The sequence below is a fragment of the Urocitellus parryii genome, chromosome 3, assembly GCF_045843805.1.
Source record: "Urocitellus parryii isolate mUroPar1 chromosome 3, mUroPar1.hap1, whole genome shotgun sequence".
NCBI classification, from domain to species: domain Eukaryota; kingdom Metazoa; phylum Chordata; class Mammalia; order Rodentia; family Sciuridae; genus Urocitellus; species Urocitellus parryii.
Window position 1 is genome coordinate 130,746,155 of NC_135533.1, and position 14,150 is coordinate 130,760,304.

Genomic DNA, 14,150 nt, shown 5'->3' on the forward strand with positions numbered 1-14,150 from the left:
AAGCACAGAGGATGATTATTTGCATACCAGTCATTTAGAACACCTCCCGTCTCCTAGTAGCTCAGTCTCGGTGGCCGCTGTGGCTGTCATTCAAGGCCCGCTCCTTCTCTTGCCTCTCTCCTGGTTTGGAATGGAGAGTGGGGGCCAACTGAGGACACGGAGTGTGGGACCTGCCTAGTGCATGGGCTGAGGCAGGGATTGGGGAGAGGAGTGATGGGCGACGGCCTGTTGGATCCTCCTGGGGAGCTGAGCCGATGCTGTGGACTTCCACTGCTGAGCTGAGTTGTGCAGCCGTGGCTGGCTGTCTGCTTGGCCTTCCTCTCCAGCCTGGTGTGGAAGTAGCTTCTCCACCGTGGTCCCTGCGTGAGCCTTGAGGTGGCTCTTTAGCTCATTCATTGAGTGAACATTCTGAGCTCCACTGTAGCAGCTGCATGGAGGGTGTGCTCACGGCACCTTCCGCCCTGAGGTGGGGCACAGATAGCCTGTTCAATGTTCATAAGCTCCCTGTGGAGTAGGGGCTTGTTTGTCCCTGTTTGCAGACCAGGGAACCTCTGCATGGGAGGTAACATGGGACAGAAGCTGCCCACACTGTGAGAAGGCTGGACTGTGCAGGGGACAGAGAGAAGGGGACAGGAGAAGGACGGGGAGGTGGGCAAGGCCCAGGTGGCTCTCCTCAGTGAGTGGGACCCTACCTTAAGAACAGTAGGGCACTTTCCAGGAGTTTTGATCTGGCAGAGAGATAGTCTGGGTTGGAGATCTTGAGCCCTGTGAAGAGAGACCCAGGGAGATCCCCGGGGCCAGCGTAGCTGTCCAGGCCAGAGGCGCTGGGAGGGCAGGGGAGCTGGGAGAGGCGACAGCAGGAAGTTGACAGATGGAGATGAATTAGGAAGACAGAACCCACAAGCCCCCGGGGTCACCAGGGTTTGCAGGGGAATCTCTGGGGTCCCGAGAGGTGAGGGAGGGGCCACGGCGCCCAGCCCAGGTGTGCAGAGGTTTATGATGTGACGAGTTCTCCTTTGCTCTTTGTGCTGTTGTCTTTCTTCGTTTGAAACAAAAATGAAGCATGTGCTCCCTGTGTACTAAGTGTGTACTAAGCCCAGAATGGGCAGTCACTGCCCAAAGGACTATCAGATGGAGCCCTGGAGAATGCTGGGGAGAAATCCTGTGCCGGTGTGAGCCCGACAGATGCAGGAGGTGCGGGGTGGGGGAGGAGGTGGAGGAGGGAGCAGCTCAGTGGTCCCGGAGAGGCTGGGTGCCAGGAGAGGGTCTGGCTGCCAGAGGTGGCCATCAGTCTGGCTGGCCCCCACCCTCACATGGCTGCATCCCTGAAGGCTCTTAGGGCAGAGGCGGTGCTGGCCAGCCTCACCCCGCTCCCTGGGATCCAAGCTCGCTCATGTCAAAGTCACGGGGATTCAAGAGGACAGTTCCATGGTGGACGTGTCGGAGGCTGTGGAGTGCATGTCAGCTGATGAGGACATCGTGAAGGTACGTGAAGGCTTCACCTGTCTCCCATGTGCACCTGGCTATCATGGCTCACTGTGCCCAGCCTCCCACATCTGGTGAGCACCCTGTGCTCCGAGGGTTGTGGGCCAGAGTGACCTCACTAAGCAGCAAACGCCTGAATCAGAGACACCTGGGTCAGTCAGCATCTGTGGGTGGCGGAGCTGCTCCCCTCTGCCAAGCCTGAATCTCAAGGGCAAATCTGTGCCCATGCTCAGTTCTATCTCCCTCCCCCTCCTCCCTCTCTTTCTTCGTAGGGTGCTGTTCTCTTAGCATCAACAGTCCCCACACCATCTCAATTGGTACCAACTCTCTGTGCCCAATCATTTTATTTACTAAATATATTTTCTTTAACTGCCTTGCTGTTTTGGAGTGGCTGGTTGGCCCCGCTGGTTGGCGTGTGGTGTTAATAAATGCCTCCCTGTTTCAAACTTAAAAGCAGATTTGGTCTCATTACAGGATAATAAAACTCATGAGCCTGATGTACTAAATTTTTGTTAGTAACATTAAAATAAGTGACTATTAAATTTTTTAATAGCTCATCCTGTGCTATCTGCCTTAATTTGAATATAACCTGAGGCACATAGCTCAGTTGGGGAGTCTGTCCAAGGGACACTTTTACTGTGTGCTTCATTCTAATTAGCTACACTTCTGACTCCAAATTCTGCCGGGAAGCAGCCCATGTTTTCAGTTTTCCACGGTCTTCACAGGGTTCTCTTTGAACTGCTAAATTGGGTGTATCTGCCCATTTTTTCTGAGTACATTGGTTGCTGCTTCTTTTTGCAGCAGAGACCTGGGGAGAAGGGACTTCAGTCTTGAGGACGATCCTTCCTCCTCTGAGTGCGGAGAGAGGCCTCAGGCCCACTCTGTCCCCATGTTTTAGGAGAAGACTTCAATGCCCAGCCCTGCCCTTCCTTGCCTTCTCTCAGCTCTGGTTCAGACGTTCAGCAAAACTGTTCATGGCCAACAGGAAGGCCTTCCGGGGTTCCCCAGGGAGAAAGGGTCACGGAGGGGTTTATTTCCCCTCAGTGCAACCTGCGGGAGGCTGTGTCTTGGTCTAGAGACAGTTTAGTAAAGAAGAAATGGTGTATTTGTGAGATCTAGTGAAAAACAAGGAGTCTGTAGAAAACTCAAGCTTGGTATCGGTGGTTTCCTGGGCTTGGAACGTTAATTCTCCATGAGAAGAAAGCTGGACCAGCTTAAGACCTGGACACATGGCCCTGCTCAGGCATCTGGAGGTGGAACAAGCTCAGGCCTTACCTTCTCAGCTCAGGGGACCAAGTGCTCGCAGGAGATCATGTGCATGGATGAAAACACGGTCAATGTGCCTTTGGCCACACTCTCCTCCCCCTCCCCCGCCTTCCAGAAAGCAGGAGCAGACGCTGGCAAATGGAGATGGCTCTGTGTGCTTATGCCATCATGGATCCAGACAAGTGACTCCCCTCAGTGGGTTCCTTAAGCCCTCAGTCCCCTCCTGAGAGCCTCCTGTGGAGCCCCACACAGGATCCTTGTTCTCCTGCCTGGAGAGCTCCACTTGAGGGAGGCTAGTTCAAGTTCAAGTTCATGGATCCCACCAAAAATATCCTCTGTCCCTCCTGATAGATACAGTTTTGGAAGAGGACAGGTTTTGCCTATTGCAACCTCATGAAAAAGCAACTTCTTTAGCAAACAATTGTTTACTCTTCTAGGTGTGAAATGGAGCCCACAGATCACCAAGCTCAGCCCTGCAGTAGGACAGGTCCTCTGGCCGTCCGTGCTGCCCGTGTCCGTGGGCCAAACTTAATTAGACAACTGTGATGCACAGGCTGTGGCTTTACTCTTAATGTACGTAGTCATTTTGCTGTGACTCCAAGATGGATGGAGGTATACATAGAGCCCTGTGCTGGCCTCAGCCTCAAACCAGGGACAGCCCTGGACGTTGGCAGAGTTGTTAATATTCTCAGGAGAGCCCCTCAATCTGTGGTGCTGCTGCTCATTCGCTCCTTCACAGCACAGGGAACACCATGGGGCCCTAAGGATGAGTTCTCTGGGTCCCCAAAAATCTCATGCACTGGGGGTTCAGTGGCCTGAGTCTGGGATTGAGATGGCAAGGAAGTGGGAATCCAGGAAGATGCAAATTATGGCAGTGCATAAATTAGCTTCTTCAACCTGGGATGGAATGACTTTCAAAGGACAGAATCTGAAGGCATAAATATTTTAAAAACCTGAAACCTGACCATAATTGGGAAAAATTGGAGGGGATAAATGTTAACTTTTAAGTCAGCAATTACTCTGAAGTTAAAAATAATAATAAAAAAAAAGTAGGGGATGCATCTTGAGAGTGTGTGTGTGTGCGTGTGCATGTGCACCTGTGTGTACGTGCATTGTGTACGTACATGTGGCTGGCTGGCTTTTATTCTTTAATCATTATGGTCATGTAAAAGTGGACAAATTGGTACAGAAATTTGGATTTCTAGTTTCTAATGAAACTAGAGATCATGTGGTCCTGGGCCTTGGGCCCACATGGGCTGCACCTGGAGTTGAGTAGAGGAGACCCTTTGTGTAAGGCCTGCACCCCCCAGCTCACCACAGTCCCCACTACTCCCTCTTGTCTCTCCCAAGGAGGTGGAGGGACATTTGCCACCTCAAGTCATACTTAGGAGGCTGGCTTTCTGAACTTAGATTTTAGATGAAAGTGAGTTTTTTCTCATACTGTGGTCTCAAAAAAAAAAAAAGAGAAAGGAGCAACAAATGATCTACTTCATTCTGTCATCCTTCAGGCCCTAAGAGGACACCGGAAAATTGGATTGTGTTCTGCCAAAGAATGTCTGGGTGGCCAAGGGTTCTTGAAATCAAATCACAGGAGGAAAGACTACAGCAAGGGCGAGTGTTTAGCCTGGTGAAGAAGAGGCCCCAGGGTGAGGGGGTGACAGCAGTTTTATGACTTTCAAGGGCCATCATGTGGAAGAGGGAGATTTGTGCTTTTTGTATTCCTAAAGTGGAAGTTAAAAAAGACCATTTTCAGTTCAATGTAATGGAAGAACTGCAGAGGTGGTGAGTTCTTTGGTTAAGCGTTCAGACAGATGATGGGGTTCAGATCTTAACTCCACCTTCCTTACCACGGGACCTTGGGCAAATCTCTTAACTCCTGTGAACTCAGATATCTACAAATGGGAATGATAACGATATGGTGGAAAGTTACCTTCTATAGAGATTTTTTTTAACATCATTGTGTAAGGTAGAATGAACCACAATCAAAATAGTCCTGGAAAGCCCATTAGAGGAGACCTGGGCTTTTGGAAGTTCAAAAGACAGTTGATTAAAAAAATGTTTTCCTTGCTTTAAGCCACAGGCAAAGGGCAAGGGTTAGTTTAAAGGAAATGCTGGCGGGGGTGGGGGGTGGGGGGGTGGGGGGTGTGCCCAGGTAAGCTGGCCTTGGGCAGCCGCCTTTTACTCTCTGTGTCTCCTGGTGGAGGTTTCATCCGGTGGCAGCCCAGCTATTCTGAGCATGTCTAATTGGATTGCTGTTTGTTAGATCTGTGTGATGAAGTGTGAATTTGGGGAATAATTGAATGAGAATGTATATCTAAAGGAAGTCACAAAGTGTTTGAGCCATCATATGTCAGTGTTGCACTGATAGATGTGCAAATTTAGATCCACGTGCATATGCATGTCCATGATCACGTCTACAAATCTTAACCTCTACTTGGTTGTAGGGCCACAGTATCTATGGCTGTGTCTATGCTGTTCCCAGCCCTGAGCACAGTGTCTGGAACAAGTAAATGTTGGTTGAATATCAAACAAATGAATGCTAGGGATTCCTGGTGGTGGGAAGAGATACCATGCATGAGTGGCTTTCTCGTCTTTTTGGGGCATCTCCATCGAATTTCCTGTTAAGTGCATATAGAGCTCCAGGAGCTACCAAGATGAAGTGCATGTAACGTGTTCCCTTAGCAGTTTTCAACAGCTCATGAGTATTAAGAGGCACCATTGGTTGAGAATTTATTAAGTGCCAGGTACTACACAATAAGGACATTAGTACTGTTGACTCACTTCATTTTCACACGGACCTTTAAGCTAGGAACTATGAGGGCCTGGAGTTTGAACACCAGGAAACAGCAAGTAAAAGGGCAATTCCACTCCTTGTGCTCCAGTGGATGTGGGGGTTGGATCCCTTCCAGGGCCTTCAGACCCGTGCATCCTGAGAGTCATTCTAATGTCATGTACCACACCGTGTGGGTGAGGTGGCAGTGACAGTCAGGGAGTCACTTGATGATGGCTTACTCTGGATCTACGAAGGACCTGTTTCCACCTACAGCACCTGTAAGATGTGTGTGTTAGTCCCTGTGGTTGCTGTAGCGGGTCACCATGAACTTGGTGGCTACCCATGGTTCTGGAGTTGGGAAGCCTGGGAGAGGCTGGTAGAGCCACCTCCTCCTCCAGCTTCAGAGGCAGGCTGCCTTCCCAGCTCGAGTCCCTCCTCCATCTCAAAGTCAGCAGTGTGATGCCTTCACCTCTCCCCGTGGCCCCTGATCCCATCACCACATCCTCTTCTCTGACTGCAGCCCTCCTCTGCCCCTCACAAAGACCTGCCCAACAACCACCCCAGTCTAGGTCCTTAAAGGCATCTGTGACATTCCTTTGCTACACATGTTGCGTTCCTAGGGCTGGTGTCACAGGTTATACAAATGCGGTGACTTAACACATAGAAATTGTTCTCTTGGAGGCTGGAAGTCTGAAATGAGGGCATTGGCAGCCCCACTCCCCCAGCGACTCTGGAGAGTGTCCATCGTTGCCTTGCACAGCTTCTGGGGGCTCTGGGCATTCCTGGGATTATGGCCTCCTCACTTTAATCTCTGCTTCCCTTGTCACCTCTTACCTGTGTCTCTGAATGAACTTACTTTCTCATACTGGTGCTTGTCATTGAATTTGGGGTTACCTTAATTCAGCATGATTTCTTCTTGAGATCCTTTAAGTTTACCTCTGCAAACCCCTTTTTCAAAACAAGGTTGTGTTTCTCTGCACTTGCAGTTGTTTTGTGTCAGTGGATTGTGGCTTCCAGAGTCACTAAGGCCAGTCGAGTTTCTCAGCAGGAGATGAACATGCTCCCAGAGAAATAAATATAAGTTCATGCAGATCTCAAAATGGTGCCTCCAGCCTGTGGCTGCTATGAGTAAGTGTCTGGCCTTCAGGTATCAGCTGGACTCATAATAAGGAGATGTTAAAGGGCCAATAACAGAGCACTGACACGTGAGAGCCTTACCTGCCCAGGAAGGGTCTCGTCTCCACAGGTGGCCTGGGAGGGGTCAGGTCAGGCAGCAGCGGGTGTCAGAAGAAACAAAGTCTGCTGCTGAGCAGCCTGTGGGCTGCTGGTCACCAGACAGCCTGGAGGGCCGGTCAGCACCTTGGAGAGCAGCCTCACTCTGGGGATCACTGTATCCCTATGAGGGCTGTGAGGAGTTTCTCCAAGAGGCTGGACTTTCAGACAGGACGGGCTGGACGATGGTGTGTTCTCATGGGGGCCCTTACAGAGATGACATCACTGACAGGCACCTGACCCTTCGGGTTCAGGTGTGAGGGGTGCTGGTCAGGAGGCAGGTCTTGGGCTCAGGCAGAGCTAAGCTGTACGCCTGGGTTGGTGTGGATTGTTTCTGTTGTTGTTGCAGATAAAAGAACGCCCGACCCAATGGTCCCTAGCTAATGCTAATTCTACTTGGAAGAACACAGAGAAAAATTCCAAGAGATTGCAGGCCATCCTTTCTCCTTTAGCAATGCTTCACAAAAATTCCTCCCAGATGTCGCAGTCCGGCTGCAGCAAAATAACCGGGGGTGGGGGTGGGGGGGGGTGAGGGGGGGTGACGAATAAGTTGTGTATGTTGATACAGCAGGAGTAGGAGCCATTTATTGTAGAACAACAGAGGTATTCATACATTTTACACAGCTTATCTGCATTAGCATAAACTAGATACAGCAGTCAACCAATAAGGAATCTCCACACTTAATGGCTCCTTGGCGTTACTTCTCAAACCACTCCCTCTGGCATTTTGCCAGGCACCATCCAGACTTGTTTACGAACTCTAACATTCCCCTGGCAAAATACCAGGTGTTATTTTGACTTGTTTACAGACCTTAACACCCAGATCCCCGGTTACTCTATTTCTGGCATGAATTTCCCTCCTTCACGGGCTGCCAGGAGCCATGCAGCTCAGAAGAAGTTGTCAGGCGGTTTGGATGTTATTGCCTAATTTTGTCCTTCTTTATGCTGGTAATTTCGACTTTCATTGTTCCATTCTAATTGGAGATGTGTCATATATTTCCTGTTGGCCAGGGATGGGCACTGCTGCCTTCTCGACCTTTTGTTCCTGTCAGCTTCATTATGATTTCAATATTAATTAGATAATTTGTTCTTCTCTGTCTTTGGCATCTCTAATTAAGAACTAACATCCTGGAATTGTTTCTGTATAATTCAAGGAGATCTTGGATAATCCCTCACGAACCTGCACACCTCTGCCATCAGTTGCCCAGGATGCATGCCCGTGCCCCCTCCTCCTCCTGGGGACCCTCATCTGCTCTTCCCTGGCCAGGCCTGCTTGCTACAGGGTTGGGGTTTGCTGGAGACGTGGGGCTGTGACTGTGCTACAGATTTCAGGCCTGGTCAGGTACAATCCCTAGTGTCTGGTGTCTCCTGGGGACATATTTATTCTGTGTTCAGTAGGAGGGAAGGGAGCCCTCCATTGTGCTTTGGTTCTTGATTCACAATTTAAACCCGCATCATGCAGCTTTGGTGGTAGGGAGGGTGTGTCGGCTTCACTGAGCTTCCAGAAGAAACTCAGAGGAGCTAAACAAAGTTCGTAAATTAACTGGATCACAGAGCGGTGAGACCCAGACACAGATAGGCATGGGTCCAGGCACAGAGGCCATGTGTTGATGCTGCTGCCTCCCTCTGCCATTTTCCTAACAGCTTCATGACCACACAGCTGACACTCAATGAGCTGCCCATGTTTAAATGAAGAGTTTGGTACATTTTGATGGTTTTGTGGGTGCAAAATCACCACCCAAATTGGGGCAGTGATATCTTTAGCCTTTGATCTTTCTTCTTGCTTCTTTATAATCCCTTCTCTTTCGCCCCTCTCCATTTGTCCCATGTAATCACTGACAGTTAATTTTTATTTTCTGGAGTTTCATATAAATGCAACAGTAAAGTATGTTTGTTATCTCTGTCTTCATTGCCCCTCTTATCTCTCTCTCTCTTCTTTCCCTCAGTGTAATTAACTTGAGATGTATCCTTGCTGGTATGTGTCTCCATAATTCTTTAACTGCTGAGCTGTATTCCACTGTGTGAATATATCACAGTTTGTCCCCGTGGATGGACATTTGGGTTGCTCCTGGTTGGGCTAATGCTGCTGGGAGCATTCATGCAAGCTTTTGTCTGTCATTTCTGTCACTTCAAGCAGTCATTTATCTAGGAACAGAAGAGTCACACAATACACAGAAGCACATGTTGAACTCCTTAGGAAGCTGCCAAATTGTTTCCTGAAGTGGGCGTGGCATTTGCTTTCCTGCCATGGGTATCTGAGAGTCCTGTTACCTCCACAGTTGTGCCAGCACTTGGTGTCATCGCCCTGTTAATTTTTGCTATTCTGATGGGTTCAGAGAGGTGGGCCATATTGGTTTTAGTTTGCATTTCCAGAATGATTAGTGCTATGGTATGTCTTCCCACATGCTATTTGACACCTACAGATACTTGGTAGAGTGCTGCTCAAATTTTTTGCCCGTTACAAATTTTTAAAAATGCTTGTGATTGACATTATCAGGTATGATTTCAGAGACTTCATCCCAGACTTTAACCTGTCTTTCATGATCTTTCATCTTTTGAAGAGCATAAAATTTTCACTTGGTGAGATCCAATGTAGAATTTTTTCTTTTCTTTTATTTTTTTTTAAAGAGAGAGAGAGAGAGAGAGAGAGAGAGAGAGAGAGAGAGAGAGAGAGAGAGAATTTTTAAAAAAATATTTATTTTCTAGTTTTCGGCGGACACAACATCTTTGTTTGTATGTGGTGCTGAGAATTGAACCCGGGCCACATGCATGACAGGCGAGCACACTACCTCTTGAGCCACATCCCCAGCCCCTAATTTTTTCTTTTATGAATTAAGCTTTTGCTGTAGAACCTAAGAAATAATTGCCTCATCCACGTTCACAAGATTTGTCTCACATATTTTTCTAAATTTTCTAAATAGTTCAGCTGGTACATTTAGGTGTGTGATCCATTTTTTGAGTTAATTTTCCTGAATGTGAGGTAAGGGTCTAAATTCTTCTGTTTAGCATGGATTTTATGGTCCTCTCAGCACCATTTATTCTCTGTTGTTGAAGACATTCTTTCCATGTTGAATTATCCTGGAGTCCTTGTTCTCTGTTTTGAGAGCTTTATTTCTGCCTTTCTTGTTGGGTGGCTTATTGTCTTGCTTAATCACCCTGCTAGGCTTGCCTATAAAGAATCCCTCACAAAGCCTTGACCAAGTGGCATAAGTGGGTGTCCTCCCTCAGCCCTAATCCTGGGGAGAGGACGTTCTCCTGGCTCCAGTAAGCTTAACTCTAGCTGTTTCTGTTGCTCTGCACACGACTTTCATCAAGTGGAGGAATTTTCCTTCCAATCCTGTTTGTTTGTTTCTGTGTCTGTTCAGATGACTGCATGGGTTTTGTCCTTTGTTCTATATGGGGTTATAAGGCTGTTTCTTAGAGAAAAAGAGCTTTGAAGTATTTCAAAATTCTTTTTTCTTGATAAAGTGGGAGATGACAGCACCGTGGGCCAGCTCTTTTTGGGTTGTGTTTTAATTTTTATATCTAAGTTAAATTCTTGCTTGTTTGTTCCCTAATTCCATAGGAGGATGGGGGTGTTGCACCAGTACTGTCTTTGGTTATTTAACAATGCTGAGAAGGAAATGCTCTGGGAGCCGGTTCTTTGGTGAGCTGCCGAGCTCCGAGTTCCCAGGGCAGCAGACTTGTCCAGTGGTCACCCCCAGCTCCAGCTCCTCCCTGTCACCTGGGGAGCAAGCGCGGCTGGGGGAGTGCGTGGATGGCACCATGGATGTGCCAGAGGGAAGGCACAGTAGGAGCTTGGTGTGGCCCTCTCCTGAGATGCAGGCTCCCTGCTCGGCTCTCTCCCATGGTCAGCGTCCAGTGGCCCTGCTGCTGGTGGACTGGCTGTGCCCTTCTCCCCTCAGCCCTCCAATGGGGCAGGACACTATGGGTCTGGCTCCTCAGTGCATCCTGGTCACCTGCTACCTAGCCTGGCACCGAGCAGCTGCTCCACAAACAGATGCTGAATACAGCCTCTGGCCACTCCCTGGGGCCCAAAGAGGACAGCACTGCTGTGGAAGAGTGGGGCTGTGCAGTCAGGGATGCGGGTCTAGACCTACTCAGCCTTCACTCTCAGGGGATCGTGGGAAGGCTGCTCTTTTAAAAAAATTGGTTCTTTTTAGTTAAACACAACAGCAGAATCCATTCTGCATAATTATACAAGCACGGAATGTATCTTATTCTAGTTAGGAACCCCCTTCTTGTGGATGTGTGTGACAGTGGAGTCCCACAGTGGTGATTTCATACACCAACACAGGAGAATCATGTCACACCCATCCCACTGCCTTTCCTTTTCCGGTGCCCTTCCCTTACCTCCATTCCCCTTTGTCTAATCTACAGACTTCTATTTTCCCGGCCCTTTATTGTGGTTTACCTTCCACATATCAGAAAAAACTTTCAACCTGTTTTTTTTTGGGGGGATTAGCTTATTTCACTTAGCATGATATTCTCCAGCTCCATCTATTTACCGGCAAATGCCATCATTTCATTCTTCTTTATGGCTAAGTAATACTCCATTGTGTATATGTACCACACTTTGTTTATCCATTCATCCATTGATGGACACCTAGGTTGGTTCCATAGCTTAGCTATTGTTAATTGAGCTGCTTTAATCATTGATGTGACTGCATCACTGTAGTATGCTGATTTTAGGTCCTTTGGGTATAGACCGAGGAGTGGGTCAAATGGTGGTTCCTTTCCAAGTTTTCTAAGGAATCTCCATACTGCTTTCCAGAGTTGTTGCACCAGGTTGCAGTCCCACCAGCTGTGTATGAGAGTACCTTTTCCCCCACATCCTTGCCAAAATTTATTGCTTGTGTTCTTGATAATCTCCATTCTGACTGGAGTGAGATGAAATCTCAGTGTGGCTTTAATTTGTGTTTCTCTACTTGCTAGAGATGTTGAACATTTTAAGTGAGCTTTGGATCCTGACTCTGTAAAGCCTCGTAGGTACTGGGCACCCACACATTTCTTGTGCATGAGTTCATGCCTTACTGTGCTCACAGTACCTGAACCCCACAGTCAGTCACCCCACCTGAAGCGAGCATAGGGCGCCATCTTGCCTCTGAGCAGGGCTCTCAGGCTGCTTTCTTTGGTGCTCCTTGACTTCACCCTGAGTGCGCCCTGCTGATCTCTGGGGTGGGCTGTTCTCTCCCCACTCTTAGACTGCACATTGGCCATTTTAAAGATACCAATGAGATTGTATGATTCTTACCTTTTGCAGATAAAGATGTGTCCTCTTTTTCTCTTAAATATCTCAAAGGTCTACAGAGAAATTCACTCATGTGAGGAACTAACAAACCTAAAAAGAATGAAAGACTGGAACTCCTTTTGCAGCCAAGGTCCTGGCACCAAGGAGATGCAAGGAACATAGATGAGAGATTCTGAGACTCTCACATGCTTTCCCCAAATACTCAGGGAGTTTGGCTCAAGGAATTTATTAATGCTTTATTGATGTTTATCACTAGACTGTTATGGACTCTTGGAAGTGATCTCTGCCCATTCAGCTGGTGAAATATGACTTCTATCTCAGTGGGAATCAAGGGTATGTGCTTCCTCCAGGAGCAGGTGGAGTGGATTATGTGATCTCCTGTTCACAGACCCAGGCTTCTTGCTTACATCCCGTTGTTGAGAGGAATGGTTTCTCAGTAGTAAGAGACCACTTCTCTCACACACAATCTTCTCACCCTTCTCTGATTATATTGTCTCTCCCCTGCTCTTGGTTTGTCTTCTAGTTACAATAATTAAAGACCTGAGGCCAGGTAACTTTATAAAGAGAAGAGGTTTAATTTTGCCTCATGGTTCTGGAGGTCCAAGGTCAAGGGGCTGTATTTGGTGATGATCTTCTTTTCAGCAGAGTTCTGAGGTCATGTGGCCAGAGACAAAAAGCACACATAGGAAACTTGCTATTTCAAGTAGAGGTCACAGTAACCCCTTTGGATAACAGGAATTGTGCCTCTATGAAAAACATGCTCTCCTGTCCAAACCCAAAGAACGGACCAAGAGACACAAAGTATTACAAACATTGAGGCTTTACTGACAGTCCTGCAAGCCTGGGTGTCTGGGGGCGCAGGCACACCCCCGACTGTTCCAACCAGCATTTTGTCTCCTCGAGGTGCAAGAGCCCTCCCCAGCTCCTCAGTGTCTGAGAACTGTGGGGTGCACAGTCTTCCTGAATGTCACCTAGTTTTACTGTCCCCTATTGGTTATTTTAAGGATGTACATGGAGTTTCCACATCTCCCTTTGCTTTCCTGGGCAGGAAGGCCTTTCTGGGATTGATCTGTCCCATGTGGGGTTTATCCCTGTTGGTCAACCGGGCCTCCCCCCACCTCCTGTGAGTCGATTTGTCTTGTCTCCTCACTCAGGCGTCAACTGCCGGTTTAATCATTTGCTCTGTTTCCTCTTTGGCTAGTTTTCTTATATCCTCAGTAATTTTGCGTTGAAGGCTGAATCCTGCATTCTGATAATGGACCGCGGAACTCTCTGTTTCTACCTCCACTGCAGAGATGAGGAGACCAGTGCTCACAGAGGTCAAGTGTCCAGGCCCTTCAGGTTGAAGGAAGGCACGGGAAGCTGGAGCCCAGGTTTGCGTCACTCCAGAATCCGCACTTCACCTGTGTGCTGCCCACACAGACCTGATCTGTAGAATTTAGGGAAGATTTAGTGAATCCGGAGGATGCTGAATTGGGACGGGGGTGTCTGGGGTGCAGGGCGTGGGAGGGCACAGGTGAGGCTGGAGGACATCGTGGTGAAGGGTGGTGAAGGGTACTGAGTGAGTCAGAGCCCTAGAGAAAGATGTCAGCAGCACCGAGTGAGCATACTGCAGTCCTGCATGGAGCCCGGATCCCTGGTCTGCTGAAGGTGGAGAGAGCATGCAGCTGCACAGCTGGGCGGCATCGGGAGGGCCACTGCTATTGAGGTTGAATTCCCTGAGGCTGGACTCGGAGGTGACACCTGGTCATTGAAATCCAGAACATGGATCATTAATAAATCGATGACCGTCCCCAACCCATGACAGTTCAGGGCCCAGGCCCATCGACAGCAGAGCATGGCTGTGGTGTCCTGGCAGGAGGAGGCCCTTCTGAGGCTGCCAACAGGCGCCACCCACAGCCTGCCTGAGCGGGATTCTGTACGGAATCTTCTCAGTGAGTCAGGGCAGATGGGCGCGGAGCTCGCCAAGAGTCACATCTATAAGAATAGAAACAAAACAGTGCAGTTGAAGCGCCCATGAAAAGCTTCCTTTGAGATGCGTGCTCTGCCTTGGTAGGCATGCCGTGGGGCGGCCTGGTCCACTGTCCCCTGAGAAGGAGCTGA

At 48.6% G+C, this 14,150-nt stretch overlaps 1 pseudogene; it reads left to right on the top strand.

Annotated features, from left to right (window-relative positions):
- The first annotated feature begins 1,401 nt into the window (after positions 1 to 1,401).
- LOC144254022 (transmembrane protein 132B-like) overlaps positions 1,402 to 14,150 on the top strand; it is a 39,115-nt pseudogene continuing 26,366 nt past the window's right edge.